Source organism: Mytilus californianus, unplaced genomic scaffold, assembly GCF_021869535.1.
Source record: "Mytilus californianus isolate M0D057914Y unplaced genomic scaffold, xbMytCali1.0.p SCAF_9, whole genome shotgun sequence".
In the NCBI taxonomy this organism is placed as follows: Eukaryota; Metazoa; Mollusca; class Bivalvia; order Mytilida; family Mytilidae; genus Mytilus; species Mytilus californianus.
Genome location: NW_026262745.1, coordinates 69811748 through 69825994, shown reverse-complemented (window position 1 = coordinate 69825994; position 14247 = coordinate 69811748). Strand labels below are relative to the sequence as shown.

The window sequence follows — 14247 nt, the reverse complement described above, 5'->3', positions numbered from 1 at the left end:
AGTTCAATTATAATGTGAATTGTTACAAAAATTTTAATCAAATATTACAAATATTAGTCAATTGATGTTTTACATGTATGTGATTTAACCTACAATGAATTAACCAACTCAACTTGCTATGTTGACCATAAAATGAATTGCTTTGGCTCTTCAGTTTTGGGTCAAATCTTATTTTACTGCACCCATTGCATTTATGTAACTTTATTTTTGGTTTTTAAAACTATAAGAAATCAACAGAACCAGTATTCAATATTATCTTTAGATTTTCTTTTCTATAATGATCCGATGAATAATGGTTCTGTTAATCTCTTATTGTTTTAAAAGCCAAAAAAAGTTAAGTTTTACATAATATAACAAACCTATTCTTTGTATTAAAAATATGTAAATTTCTTTAAATTTTTGTTATCAACATGATTACATTTATTTTTTTTTTCCAAAATATTTTTAAGATCAGATTGTGTTTCATAAAAAAAAAAAATTAACAAGAACAATTGGCACATTCCAAACTTATATTTTACATCAACTCTATATGATTAATATCTTAAACTATATTTTTCAATTACAACTTTTAAAACATCTCCTTAGAGTTTGTCTAAATAATTAATAAACCTGAAAAATTTCTATTTACATCACTTAAGCAGTTTCAAGCAAGATCAATTTCCAATTAACTGCTATCTGTACATTTATACATCTTCAATCATTCAATAACTCAATAGAAAAGAATAAAGCAAAATTCTGAGAAAAAAAAAACGAAAAATTTCATAACTGACCTGTCAACCTTGGGATGTGCCTTCCGTCTGTCCCTAGAGAGACAGCCCCACCCTGGGGATCTCCGAGAGTTAGTATTCCCCATTATATATAATCCAGTGTGGAAGTCATCGTCTATAAACTGATTACGAGAAGTCTGTATGTCTTAAGACTCTCGGCTGTGAGAGAGATACTTGTAATTATTGAAACCAATATTTCTTGATTGTCTAAATTTAAACAGAAAACTGCACTAGTAAACAAAGGGGTAAATCATTTTTGCTAAGTGAATCTAATTTTACAGATTTTTTATGGCATTGACAAATTTTATTAATGAAAGAAAGTATTAAATTACAGGATAAGTTTCTTATTTAAGAATAAAAATGGCAAGAGATATTAATATGAATCCATTTAGAAGATGAGGAAATCTTCCAGAATGTAAAAGAATTCCATTACTTATCATTTCCAAAATATAGTGCAAAGGAAATTAGGAATGACTAGACATACTATTACTGAACAGTGGAATACTACCCACAATTTATTTTTGAACAAGAATGTGTCCATAGTAAAATTGAGAATGGAAATGGGGAATGTGTCAAAGAGACAACATTGTGACCCGACCATAGAGCAGACAACAGCCGAAGGCCACCAATGGGTCTTCAATGCAGCGAGAAACTCCCGCACCCAGAGGCGTCTTTCAGCTGGCCCCTAAACAAATATGTATACTAGTTCAGTGATAATGGACGTCATACTAAACTCCAAATTATACACAAGAAACTAAAATTAAAAAGGATACAAGACTAACAAAAGCCAGAGGCTCCTGACTTGGGACACTCAGGCGCAAAAATGCGGCGGGGTTAAACATGTTTTTTGAGATCTCAACCCTGCCCCTATACCTCTAGCCAATGTAGAAAAAACAAACGTACAACAGAACGCACAGTAAAACTCAGTTTAAGAGAAGTCTGAGTCCGATGTCAGAATAGGAAACAAAAGAAAATAAACAAAATGACAATAATACATAAATAACAACAGACTACTAGCAGTTACTGACATGCCAGCTCCAGACCTCAATTAAACTGATTGAAAGATTATGTCTTCATCAGGCACAATCCCTCAATACAATCAATAGTACATGGATGCCCACTTGCACTATCATTTTCTATGTTCAGTGGACCGTGAAATTGGGGTAAAAACTCTAATTTGGCATTAAAATTAGAAAGATCATATCATAGGGAACATGTGTACTAAGTTTCAAGTTGATTGGACTTCAACTTCATCAAAAACTACCTTGACCAAAAACTTTAACCTGAAGCGGGACAGACGGACAGACGAAAGGACGGACACACAGACCAAAAAACATAATGCCCCTCGCCTATCTTAGGTGGGGCATAGAAATCAGAAGTACCTATTTCTTTAGTAAAAGCAGATTTTCCAATTTTGTAAACAGAGAATTTGAAATAATCAAGTATGGGAGATGGCAGCAATGTGTAAAGTCATCTGTCTCTCAAAAAAATGTGTAACATTACAATGCATTACAATTACAAATAATTACCATTACCCCAGGCCTGCTCTCAAAACGACCTATTTCATAAAACAAATAAATGGGGAATGTGTCCATGGGACACAGATAATGCCCCCGCTTGCATTATCATATAAAGTTATAAAGGGACATAACTGAAGAACAGTAAAAGTGACACTACCCAAATTTGTACTTGATTTGAGTTTTCTGGTAATAAGTATTGTGTATAAGTCTCATAACATTTGGCTGAGGCAAACTTAAGTTAGAGAAAAGAAACGAAAAAATTCAGCAATTTTTCCATTTTTAAAATTTTCTAAGTACAAGAAAATAAGCTTATCCTAAACAATTGTCCTAAATATATATGTAATATTTGCCACTGGGCCTTAAGCAATCAATAATCAAACTATCATCATAAGGATGACAGGTCAGTTATGAGTATTTCTGTGTTTTCAGAATTTGACTATTATTTTCAGTATGTTATGGAAAGATTGAAGTATAAATGTATAGATATCAGTTACTGTAGTAATTGGAAATTGATTGTCCTTGAAACTGCTTCACTGACCCCATTTTGATTGATTGATGGATTGATTGGTGTTTAAAGCCACTTTCAACACAATTGTGCTATTACGTGGCAGTCACTTTTTATTGGTGGAGGAAGCCAGAGTGAATATGGTAGCTGTTGTAATAGAATGAACTGTAATTAAGGTTTTCTTTACGACCCTAAACATAATACTGTCACAAATTTTAATGCACCAGATGCTCATTTTTGTTTATGTTTGATTTATGTTTGTTCGGTGAAACTCCATGCAAAAATATTTAAAAAAATCCAACACCTAAAACAACTTTTGAAGAGATATAAACAATAAGGACCAAAGTGAATAGCAAAATCAAGGCAAATAAGTAAAAAGAGCTTTGCATGACAGAGATACATTTCTTAATTTCAAATGATTTCAAAACATAAGACTCCCTCCCCTTTTCTGCTGTCTAAGATATAAAGACGGTTATTTCAAATCCACACAAAATTTTGAAATTGCTACTGAGCAATTCTGTAAATATCTGCCTGATTCTTATGTTTTCTGTAGGGAGATTTTGCACTGAAAAACTTTGACATGTAGAAATGCTTTTTGTGGATTTCATAATAATAATATTGCATATTGACCAATTTTTGAGGGCTTTCAACTTTATTTGTTACCTCTTAACCTTTTGACTAAGTAACACTGTGAAAACCATAAATTAACATGCATTATTTTAATTGTTCATTAAGTTAATACAAGTTTTAATTATCATATTATTTTATTTTATCCATTTCTTTATTTGTATTTTATCTTGTTGTGTTTTCTTCAGTAATGTCATTGTGCCAGTATTGATTTTGTAATACCAAAATGCAATTTTGCACCTAAATTCAGCTGTTCAAGTCAGCCAGAGTTATCTCCCATTCTAGTTCCAATTCTAATCCATGGGAGATAACTCCAGTGTCACAAAATTTTTCAGTTTAAATAATTCAGTGACAATCATTGTCTGATCAAATCAACAAACAGATACAATTGAGTATTAATAGATTTTTTAATTAACTTTAAGTGACAAGATCACGAAACCGGAAATAACTGGTACCGGTTGATAGATTTTTAATCCTAATCTGAACAATAAATAAAATTTATGATATAAATGCTAAAGAAATTTGAATGCTATCATGGGACGAGATCATATCAATCTGTTCATCTCAATAATTAGATCCAATTATTAATAATTGTCTATTAAAAATTGATTATGATAACGATCAAGTAAAAGTCTGTGATTTACATCCATAGATAACGATCTAAACTTGAAAGATATTCATTTAATTTAAATTTCTTAATTCAAATAATTAAATCATAGTCATTCTTGATATTTTCAGTACTGTAGGTAAAATATTTACCATGCAGGTAAAAATTCAATTAAGTACACCTTTCTTTTGAAAAAGGATTAATTTTTATTATAAATACTTACAAAACAAAATCTTAAAGATAAGCCAAAGAGTTTACTTTCAAATGGTTTAATTTAGCCTTTCCCCAATACAAATTTACACTAACACAGTAGCAGAGATTTAAAATTAAGTCTTTTAGTCTCCATTTAAACAATCTTGAAACCTTAGTATCTGTTGAAACTTGAAATATACTTCTTAAAACTATGTCAAAGTAAAATTTCACAAACAAAACTCAAACTATGTTATCTTTGATTACTATTTAAAAGTCTCCTAAAAGTTGATTTTCAAAAAATTTGATTAAACCTTTCCTCAATGATTTTTTAATTGCACATATGCATATGAAGCGATTTAATTTAATTGATCTAATCTCTTTCAAAAACTTATCTTAAAACTGTATCTGTCAAAACTTGAAACATACATTTTTAAAACTGTCTCCAGTTAAATTTCAGTGACACAAATCTATGTATTCTTCTATTGTCATTTGAGTGCATATTCCTTAAAGAACATTTTAAAATGTTATTTATGTCTAAATAATGCATTATGAACAAATGTTAATGTTATTACAGAAACTAACAGTTATACAAGAGAAATTTTCAATGCCAGTTGATCTATTAGATATCAGTTCTAAATTGGGAGTCGGCTGGTCAAGATTAATAAGAGATTAGGGTTGGTATCTAAAACAAAACAGTTTAATTCTGTCACATATTCCTGTGTCTGTCTAAGCCAGGTGAACCTAATGTCTGTGGTCGTCTTCCATCCTTTTATGTCATATTTTGATATAATTTTGTACATTTGGAGAATTTGGAGAACTTGGTGTTGATGCCAGATTTGTGACAGTTTCTGTTTAATGTCTACTACCAGTTTTCATAATTTACGTTTCAATATAAATGAGAAGATGTGGTATGAGTGCCAATGAGACAACTCTCCATCCAAGTCACAATATATAAAAAGTTAACAATTATAGGTCAAAGTACGGCCTTCCACACAGAGCCTTGGCTTACACCGAACAGCAAGCTATAAAGGGCCACAAAATGACTAGTGTAAAACAATTCAAACAGGAAAACCAACAGTCTTAAACCTATATAAAAAACGAGGAACACCTATGAACCACACCAACAAACGACAACCACTGAACAACAGCCTCCTGATTGCCTGTTTTTTGACAATTTCTGTTTAATGTACCAGTTTTCACAATGTAAGTTTAAAGACCATTAAGTTTGACATATTGTATTGACACCAGTATCCATGTTACCCTCTAGTGTCATTACAGTTTGACATATTGTATTGACACCAGCCTGCATATTACCCTATAGTGTCAATACAGTTTGACATATTGTATTGACACCAGTCTGCATCTTACCCTCTAGTGTCATTACAGTTTTGACATATTGTATTGACACCAGTCTGCATCTTACCCTCTAGTGTCATTACAGTTTGACATATTGTATTGACACCAGTCTGCATATTACCTTCTAGTGTCATTACAGTTTGACATATTGTATTGACACCAGTCTGCATATTACCCTCTAGTGTCATTACAGTTTGACATATTGTATTGACACCAGTCTGCATGTTACCCTCTGAGTGTCATGTGGTTATTTATGTCTTTGTTAATGTATATCCCACAATTCTGTTTGTAATTTCTGAAGGAGAAGTTAAGGATCAGAAATAAATTACACCAGCTGGTCTCAAAATGGTGTCAATAGAAGGCTCATGTTTTTGACAATATCCACCAAAAATCCTGTGTTTTTTTTTCCGCCATGCTAAATTATCCTGAAAGTCTGAAAAAATACAAACAATATGAGGCCCACCCTTATATGATAATAAGGCAAAATCTGTCCTGGGACAACACAGAGGTAAAAACTAGTGCCTTATATAAGGAAATTTACGATACACTAACTCACATCTTTGGTATGTATATTTGTAAAGGAGAAGTTTAGGATAGGGAATACATTACCCACAACAAACAAACACAATGTGTTATTTTCGGCCAGATGAGCCAAAAAACAACAAGCTGGAAGCAAGAATCCTGAGAAAAACTTGAATCATGGAAAATTTTCTGTAATTCAAAAGTAATACAGTGACCTCTTTATATACTTCGATTTGTATAACAGATTTAATATTCTTAAGAATGACAACTACATTATTTACATATTCTATAGCTGGACGATTTCAAAAGAAAATTTAAACAAATATTTATTTTATATACTAGGCCCCTGTATTAAATTCTGAAAGACCGACATTTTTCACTCCTTATAATTGCGTATTCCATTATATATGAATTAGATATGGATACGATCTGATTTGTACTTTAGATCTGGAATTTTCCTGAATGAATTTTACCACAAATATTATTACTATCTAGATCGTGGGCATTGGGATTAAAAATATAATATAAACATATCAATCTAGAATTCATTTATTTTTTTGAAGAAAGAAAAATAGTGCAGTGCTGTTTTTTATAATGACAATCTAACCGCATTTTCAAATCTCATAAATTTTTACTTACATACATATAAATGGATTTTAGACATGGAAGACTATAAAAATTAAATAAAATGCACAAAAAAGTTAAATAGATTTCAACTAAATCAAAACAAAAATGGTAAAAACAAACTTAACCATAAATCATTGTTTAAACATGTGGTCCAAAGAATGTATAATTGTCATTCCTGTATGGAGGTCTTTTTACCCGACAGTGGGTCTTTTGTATTTACCTTGGCATAAACTTACTTATTCGTTCTATTGTGACTGTCACGGAAAAGAAATACCGCTGTCTATCGTAAGATCGGTAAATTTGTTTAGATAAATAAAATTTATTTTATTTGACATCAAGGTATCTTCAGTTACCTGCTATCACAGCCTGGTCAAAGTGTTTACATTCCCTTGTGAAAATCTGTCCATTCTTATTTCACGATTTATAAAAACAATTTAACAATTTTTTGTTTCTAGTCTACGAATCCAAATCAAAGTATACTTAGTAGATAATTTAAAACCTATTTTTGTTTCTAGTCTACGAATCCAAATCAAAGTATACCTTCTAGATAATTAAAAACCTATTTTAATTCTTTTCTTTCATCTGTATACTGTGGGAAAATTGAAATGATCAGCTCTGGTCAACTAATCTGGGTCACCAACCCTGTAAACTTAGTGTCCTAAACAATTGTAAGTTATATCGATGTTTACAACACTTACTACGCCATAGGGGAAAACAAAATGGAGAAATAGCTCTATCCTTAGTGAGTTTTGTCCTGTCATAATAAGACTTATAATAAAATAGTGATTATGAAAGAAAGATAAGCTGATCTGTCAGTCCAGGTTTTTAACACAGAACTGAAAGTTGGAGCGCAGCTGGTTGACAAGGCATTCTTCTAAGAACTGTCATTAATTAAGACTTCATACTACAGATTTACTTATACTCAGATGGTGCTTCCAATACATATATAATTAACTTTAAGGCCTTTAACATATAAAAGAAAAAAACAATAAATGGGGACACAGATGATGCCATGCTTGCATATAACATTATTAAGCGACATAACTCAAGAACGGTAAAAGTGACACTACCCAAATTCATACTTGATCTGAGTTTTGTGGTAATTAGCATTTTGTAAAAGTTTCGTAACATTTGGTTGAAGCAAACTTTAGTTAGAGAACGAAAACGAAAAATTCAGCAATTTTTCCATTTGTAAAGGGGCATAACTCTAGAACGGTTGAGACAAACTGAAGTTAGAGAACTGAAACCAATTTCGGGATGTGCAGATGGACAAGGGTAAAACTTAAGACTTAACAAGAGTGCACACGCTGAAATGTCTCGCCTTCTTTACTAATCATTGATATTATGTTGATAGTCCTAAATATAAAGCTTTATTACAACTGTCACATAAACTTAACATTAACCAAGTAAACTAAACATTGACCAATGAACCATGAAAATGAGGTCAAGGTCAGATGAACCATGCTAGGCAGGCATGTACAGCTAACAATTCTTCCATACAACAAATATAGTTGACCTATTGCTTATAGTTTAAGAAAAACAGACGAAAACACAAAAACTTAACACTGAGCAATGAACCTTGAAAATGAGGTCAAGGTCAAATAAAACCTGCGTGACTGACATATAGATCATAAAATATTTCCATACACCAAATATAGTTGAACTATTGCATATAGTATTAGAAAAAAAGACCAAAACTCAAAAACTTAACTTTGACCACTGAACCATGAAAATGAGGTCAAGGTAAGATGACACCTGCCAGCTAGACATGTACACCTTACAATCATTCCATACACCAAATATAGCTGACCTATTGCATGCAGTATTAGAAAGAAAGACCAAAATTCAAAAACTTAACTTTGACCACTGAACCACGAAAATGAGGTCAAGGTCAGATGACACCTGCCAGCTAGACATGTACACCTTACAATCATTCCATACACCAAATATAGTAGACCTATTGCATACAGTATAAGAAAAACAGACCAAAACACAAAAACTTAACTATAACCACTGAACCATGAAAATGAGGTCAAGGTCAGATGACACCTGCCAGTTGGACATGTACACCTTACAGTCCTTCCATACACCGAATATACTAGACCTATTGCTTATAGTATCTGAGATATGGACTTGACCACGAAAACTTAACCTTGTTCACTGATCCATGAAATGAGGTCGAGGTCAAGTGAAAACTGTCTGACGGGCATGAGGACCTTGCAAGGTACGCACATACCAAATATAGTTATCCTATTACTTATAATAAGAGAGAATTTAACATTACAAAAAATCTGAACTTTTTTTTCAAGTAATCACTGAACCATGAAAATGAGGTCAAGGACATTGGACATGTGACTGACGGAAACTTCGTAACATGAGGCATCCATATACAAAGTATGAAGCATCCAGGTCTTCCATCTTCTAAAATATAAAGCTTTTAAGAAGTTAGCTAACGCCGCCGCCGCCGCCGCCGCCGCCGCCGGATCGCTATCCCTATGTCGAGCTTTCTGCGACAAAAGTCGCAGGCTCGACAAAAAATGAATGCCTTCTTCCGGTATCTACAACTTCAGAGCTTTCCTTAAGACGAAATAAACATTTGGAAAAATCTGAAAAAAACAGATGTTTTAGTGGGATTAGACATTGACCCAGACACATAAAAGTCTAGGTGACATCTATAGGTCAACATGGTCTTCAACAAACAATAGTGTCTATACAAAATGTCACCTTCTTAGAATCTCCTGAGTCTTAAAAGGTCAGATTAAATTGAATAAAGACTTTCAAAAGACCCCTTGAATCACCACCAACAACAATTTCCCCAAATTACAAAATTCATCGAGATGATAAAAAAAAAAATATCCAGTAAAAAACTAAAACTTACACTATCATTTATTAACACATATATTCCTTTACGCTTTATTACCCATTTCAAATATCATTATTGTTAAAAAAAATTTACTGCTATACTTTCATTTTTATTTCACCCACAAAAAAACAACATAATCAAACACATCATAAACGTTTTTCAATTGTACTTAACATGCTTTTTGATGCAGAAAATTATATTTAGGTATTAAAATTCTCTACATCAGGGAATAGCTATTTTAATTATTTTTTTATCATGTACTTTTAGTAGATTAATAGATGAAATTATTAGTTTTATCTCTTGATCATCCCATCCTGGAAACCGTAACGGAAGTCCATCAAATATATTTTGTACCGCAAATAAAATTAAACTTTCAAAGAGATCCCATGATGCATCACGCCATATTTTTTATTAAAAGGATATTTATTTATTAAACCCAAAGTAAAGTCCATAAGATAGATAATGAAGGTTTTTATAATAAAGACACTTTTCCATCAAGACTTTATCACTATTAGTAGTTGTATATTTCGTCATTATATCATGAAAGTGCGAAATTGACATACACAGGTATGTATTTACCTTGAGCTTACAATCTGTAAATGGGCAATCAACATGGCCAAATAAATTACCTATAATTTATCAACCTTCTAATTCTGTATTTATCTAAACCAACCTTACATATAATTTACCAATCTTCTAATTCTATATGTATCTCAACCCTGCTTATTTTGCCATTAAAAATGTCTGAATGACTTCCAAAAAACTCATTGATGTTGGTAGCTGACGGCCATAATTGTGTTTTATTTATTGTTATGGTATAAATTAGGCAGTTGGCTTTTTTTACTCTTTTGAATTTTTTCACATTTAGTCATGCCAAGGCCTTTTATAGCTTACTATATGGTACACGCTTTGTTCATTGTCGAAGGTCATACAATTAACCATGTTGTTCACATCCTTGTTCTTTGGTCTTTGGCAGGTTACGTTGTCTCATTAGCAATCATATGACCACATCTCCTTATTTCTAAATTAAAAATTCTTTAAAGTTATATAATTTCGAACCCAAAACTCACACTACAGTTAATCTTTAAGCTTCCTTTCATTATTTACATTATATTTGGAAATATCACAAGATCTATCCCTTCTTCCTGATGTGAAAGACAGGTATATAGTATTTGAACAAAACGGGAAATGTCAAGAAGAAAGCAACCCAATGACCTTAAAAAAAATCAACAAAAGACATCTTTGTATACATGTTAGGAATTAGAAAACTTAATCAAGATAAAGGACCAATTTATGAACAGTCTTAAATTTGACGATAATAACTTACACATGCATGTGCTGTGTTTTATTCACAAAAATGATGTCTCAGGTGCTTCAAAACTATTTTCTCCATTTACCTTCTTCAGGAAAATTCAAACAAAAATAAAATGCTCCGCAGGGCGCAGCTTGAAACGACCGCAGAGGTCGAACCCTGAACAGTTGGGGGAAGTATGGACACAACATTCAAGCTTGATACAGCTTTGGATTTGGATTGTGATTAAATATTTGACACAGCATAGGTTTCTAACACAGATTGAATGTGGTCTAAGAACTTAAAAATTTTAAATTGGACATTCACCTATTATGGTCCAATATCCAAAATCTAAATACATGGTTAGATTCAGCATATCAAAGAACCCCAAGAATTCAATTTTTGATGAAATCAAACAAAGTTTAATTTTGGACCCTTTTGACCACAATGTGGACAAAGTTGATAACGGGGCCCAATAATCAAAAATCTAAATACATGGTTAGATTCAGCATATCAAAGAACCCCATATATTCAATTTTTGTTGAAATCAAACAAAGTTTAATTTTGGACCCCGATTTGGACCAACTTGAAAACTGGGCCCATAATCAAAAATCTAAATACATGTTTAGATTCAGCATATCAAAGAACCCTAAGAATTCAATTTTTGTTAAAATCAAACTAAGTTTAATTTTGGACCCTTTGGACCCTAATGTAGACCAATTTGAAAACGGAACCAAAAATTAAGAATCTAAATACACGGTTAGATTCGGCATATCAAAGAACCCCAATTATTCAATTTTTGATGAAATCAAACAAAGTTTAATTTTGGACCCTTTTGACCTCAATGTGGACAAAGTTGATAACGGGGCCCAAAAATCAAAAATCTAAATACATGGTTAGATTCAGCATATCAAAGAACCCCATATATTCAATTTTTGTTGAAATCAAACAAAGTTTAATTTTGGACCCCGATTTGGACCAATTTGAAAACTGGGCCCATAATCAAAAATCTAAATACATGTTTAGATTCAGCATATCAAAGAACCCTAAGAATTCAATTTTTGTTAAAATCAAACTAAGTTTAATTTTGGACCCTTTGGACCTTAATGTAGACCAATTTGAAAACGGAACCAAAAATTAAGAATCTAAATAAACGGTTAGATTCGGCATATCAAAGAACCCCAATAATTCAATTTTTGATGAAATCAAACAAAGTTTAATTTTGGACCCTTTTGACCTCAATGTGGACAAAGTTGATAACGGGGCCCAAAAATCAAAAATCTAAATACATGGTTAGATTCAGCATATCAAAGAACCCCATATATTCAATTTTTGTTGAAATCAAACAAAGTTTAATTTTGGACCCCGATTTGGACCAACTTGAAAACTGGGCCCATAATCAAAAATCTAAATACATGTTTAGATTCAGCATATCAAAGAACCCTAAGAATTCAATTTTTGTTAAAATCAAACTAAGTTTAATTTTGGACCCTTTGGACCCTAATGTAGACCAATTTGAAAACGGAACCAAAAATTAAGAATCTAAATACACGGTTAGATTCGGCATATCAAAGAACCCCAATTATTCAATTTTTGATGAAATCAAACAAAGTTTAATTTTGGACCCTTTTGACCTCAATGTGGACAAAGTTGATAACGGGGCCCAAAAATCAAAAATCTAAATACATGGTTAGATTCAGCATATCAAAGAACCCCATATATTCAATTTTTGTTGAAATCAAACAAAGTTTAATTTTGGACCCCGATTTGGACCAACTTGAAAACTGGGCCCATAATCAAAAATCTAAATACATGTTTAGATTCAGCATATCAAAGAACCCTAAGAATTCAATTTTTGTTAAAATCAAACTAAGTTTAATTTTGGACCCTTTGGACCTTAATGTAGACCAATTTGAAAACGGAACCAAAAATTAAGAATCTAAATAAACGGTTAGATTCGGCATATCAAAGAACCCCAATAATTCAATTTTTGATGAAATCAAACAAAGTTTAATTTTGGACCCTTTTGACCTCAATGTGGACAAAGTTGATAACGGGGCCCAAAAATCAAAAATCTAAATACATGGTTAGATTCAGCATATCAAAGAACCCCATATATTCAATTTTTGTTGAAATCAAACAAAGTTTAATTTTGGACCCCGATTTGGACCAACTTGAAAACTGGGCCCATAATCAAAAATCTAAATACATGTTTAGATTCAGCATATCAAAGAACCCTAAGAATTCAATTTTTGTTAAAATCAAACTAAGTTTAATTTTGGACCCTTTGGACCTTAATGTAGACCAATTTGAAAACGGAACCAAAAATTAAGAATCTAAATACACGGTTAGATTCGGCATATCAAAGAACCCCAATAATTCAATTTTTGATGAAATCAAACAAAGTTTAATTTTGGACCCTTTTGACCTCAATGTGGACAAAGTTGATAACGGGGCCCAAAAATCAAAAATCTAAATACATGGTTTGATTCAGCATATCAAAGAACCCCATATATTCAATTTTTGTTGAAATCAAACAAAGTTTAATTTTGGACCCCGATTTGGACCAACTTGAAAACTGGGCCCATAATCAAAAATCTAAATACATGTTTAGATTCAGCATATCAAAGAACCCTAAGAATTCAATTTTTGTTAAAATCAAACTAAGTTTAATTTTGGACCCTTTGGACCTTAATGTAGACCAATTTGAAAACGGAACCAAAATTTAAGAATCTAAATACACAGTTAGATTCGGCATATCAAAGAACCCCAATAATTCAATTTTTGATGAAATCAAACAAAGTTTAATTTTGGACCCTTTGGACCTCAATGTGGACCAATTTAAAAACGGGGCCCAAAATCCAAAAACTAAATACACGGTTAGATTCAGCATATTAAAGAACCCCATGAAATCAAGAATAAAACCCCATTGAAATTGGTCAAGAAATAAGCAATTTATAGGAAGTATCTTCTTTTGCACAATCCTGTGCTATTAAATATTTCTTGCTATTGCGCAATACTGTACAATTGACAATTTCTTGCTATTGCGCAATATTGTGCTATTGGATATTTCTTGCTATTGCGCGCAATATTGTGCAATTGAAGATTTCTTGCTATTGCGCAATACTGTGCAATTGAAGATTTCTTGCTATTGTGCAATACTGTGCAATTGAAAATTTCTTGCTATTGCACAATACTTATTATATAATAATTTACACATCCTGTTTGGTGTGTATCTCCTACCATATCATTATTATTTGATTTTAAATATAAATCAGAAATAACCAACTTAAAATGGAAAATTTTAAAAGAAACAAAAAAGGAAAAAAAGAAAAAAAAGGAAAAAAAAATAAATCCCCCCCCCAAAATT

The 14247-nt window shown here is 31.8% G+C and overlaps 1 protein-coding gene and 1 long non-coding RNA gene across 9 annotated transcripts in view; one reads left to right on the top strand and one right to left on the bottom strand.

Moving 5' to 3' along the window:
- The window catches only part of LOC127715199 (uncharacterized), a 507760-nt gene extending 493529 nt beyond the window's left edge, over window positions 1–14231 (top strand). Inside the window, exon 2 of the long non-coding RNA XR_007988219.1 lies at window positions 11050–14231. This is a non-coding gene — a long non-coding RNA (uncharacterized LOC127715199). The remainder of the gene's footprint in view (window positions 1–11049) is intronic.
- LOC127715157 (uncharacterized) overlaps window positions 1–14247 on the bottom strand; it is a 112972-nt gene that overhangs the window by 74188 nt on the left and 24537 nt on the right. The gene's annotated exons all lie outside the window — the stretch shown is intronic.